This window comes from Tamandua tetradactyla, chromosome 19 (genome assembly GCF_023851605.1).
Source record: "Tamandua tetradactyla isolate mTamTet1 chromosome 19, mTamTet1.pri, whole genome shotgun sequence".
Classification (NCBI taxonomy): domain Eukaryota; kingdom Metazoa; phylum Chordata; class Mammalia; order Pilosa; family Myrmecophagidae; genus Tamandua; species Tamandua tetradactyla.
The window spans coordinates 32,950,292-32,952,825 of record NC_135345.1 but is presented as its reverse complement, the minus strand read 5'-3'; positions in this window follow the sequence as shown (position 1 = coordinate 32,952,825).

Here is a 2,534-nt window from a genome sequence, read left to right as displayed (position 1 = left end):
TCCCCTGGGGCATCTATTAGTACTACCATGACCTGTGATTAAAATCAATGGAAAACTGCAACAACACAATCCAGGCAGGACTACTAATGGCTCTGAGACTTCAGGAATGAAGGTTTGGGTCACCCCACCAGGCAAAGAACCACGTCCAGCTGAAGTGCTTGCTGAGGGTAAAGGGAACATGGAATGGGTAGTGTAAGAAGGTAGTGATAAATATGAACTTCGACCATGTGGTCAGTTACAGAAACGAGGACTGTAATGCTGTTTTGTTTGTGTTATACTATATAAATTGCAAGATATCAAGTTTAAGAATGAATGTTGCCCAAGGATTTGCACCCTATTCTGGAGAGATTTAATGTGTTTCCAGTTATATGCAGGACAGTTGAGTATTGTCAGGTAAAAGAAAAAATGTGTGCTTATTTGTTTTCATTTGGAAATTAAGTATGGTCTAAGGTGATATATATATATATGTATATATATATATATGTATATATATATATATATGTATATATATACATATATATATATGTATATACACATATATATATATGTATATATATGTGCCAAGTTGACAAGGGGTGGACTGTCATGGTTAGGGACAGGTGTCAACTTGACCAAGTTGTGGTACCTGTTCATCTGATTGGGCAAGCGCTGGCCTGTCTGTTGCTATGAGGACATTTCATAGGATTAGGTCATGATCACGTCAGCTACATCCACAGCTGATTCCATTTGTAATCAGCCAAAGGGGAGTGTCTTCTGCAATTAGTGATGCTAAATGCAATCATGGGAAGCCTTTTGAGGAGGACTCAGAGGAGACAGGTTCCTCCTGCTTTGGCTGGTGAGCCTCTCCTGTGGAGTTCATCCAGGCCATCCATTTGGAGTCATCGGCTTCGCAGCCTGCCCTGTGGATTTTGGACTCTGTGTTCCTATGGTCACGTGAGACACTTTCACAAATTTTATATTTGCAAGTGTTCCCTGTTGATTCTGTTTCTCTAGAGAACCCTAACTAATACACTGTTCATCATCAGTATGACTAGGGTTTTATTGGAATGCATCTTGAATTTTCATTCTTGGGGTTTGTAGCATTTCCTTGATCCATAGCTTGATCTATGTGACCAATTTCAATATTCTCATCCATCTGCTTTTAAAATTTCTTCTGCTTAATTTTCTCTCTTCCTCTTTCTCTCTCTCCACCCCTACCCTCTCTCTCTGTCCCATATGTTATGTAGTATCCTAACTTATTTTCTCAACATGTTTCCATCTTCATGGCTTTTTTCACATTTTTTTAAAACTATCATCCAGTTTAATCATCATCTTTTCAGCAATTACTAAACTATTAAATCCATTTATTAAGTTCTCACTCTGTTAAGGTATTTTTTCATTACAATGATGATCATTTGTTTTCTTTGTTTATGTTCTAGCTTGCTAGCTGCTGGAATGCAATATACAGAAATGGAATGGCTTTTAAAAAAGGGGATTTAATAGGTTGCTAGTTTATAATTCTAAGGCTGAGAAAATGTCCCAATTAAAGCAAGTCTATAGAAATGTTCAATCAAAGGCATCCAGGGAAAGATACCTTGGTTCAAGAAGGCCAGTAAAGTTCAGGATTTCTCTCTCACGTGAGAAGGCACATGGTGAACACAGTCAGGGTTTCTCTCTCAGCTGGAAGGGCACATGGTGAACACAGCGTCATCTGCTAGCTTTCTCTCCTGGCTTCCGGTTTCATGAAGCTTCCCAGGAAGCATTTTCATTCTTCATCTCCAAAGCATTGGCTAATGTACTCTCTGCTTCTTGGTGCTGCAGTCTTCCCTGCTCTCTCTGAATCTCTTTCATTGTCCAAAATGTTTCCTTATTCATAGGAGTGCAGAAACTAATCAAGACCCACCCAAATGGGTGGAGGTGTGCCTCCACTTAACCCAGTTTAACAACCGCTCTTGATTAAATCACATCTCCAAGGAGATGATCTAATTACGGTTTCAAACATATAACGCCAAACAGGGATTAGAAGAAATGCTGCTTTTGCAAAATGGGATTAGGATTAAAACATGGCTTTTCTAGAGTACATACATCATTTCAAACCAACACAGTTTATAAAGTTTTTTCTCTTATACTCTATTTTTTATACCTATCAATTATGTGGCAAATTTCCAGCCACTACTGTTTGTCTTTATTGTGTTTTACTCTCTTGGTTTTCAATCATGAATTTATTTTTCCTTTACATGCTTCATCCTTTTAAAAATAAATGTCATATTACTAATGAAAATTTTAGAGAAGATTTAAAGATCTGGATGAAATTGTTCCTTCAGAGAGGATTTGCTTTTTCTTCAAATCAACATATATAGTAGAGGCTGATGACCTTAAACCAATTAGAAATTTATCTGATTCAAAGTTGAGCTTCAGTCTTTGCAAGCCTTTCCTTCCCAACACTATGATACTACAAACCTGCTGCTCAGCTTCTCAATCTCTCAGCCACTGAATAAAATTCAGTAAATGCCTTGAGGATAAAAGACTCATTTATGCTAGCTTTATCTTCTCTA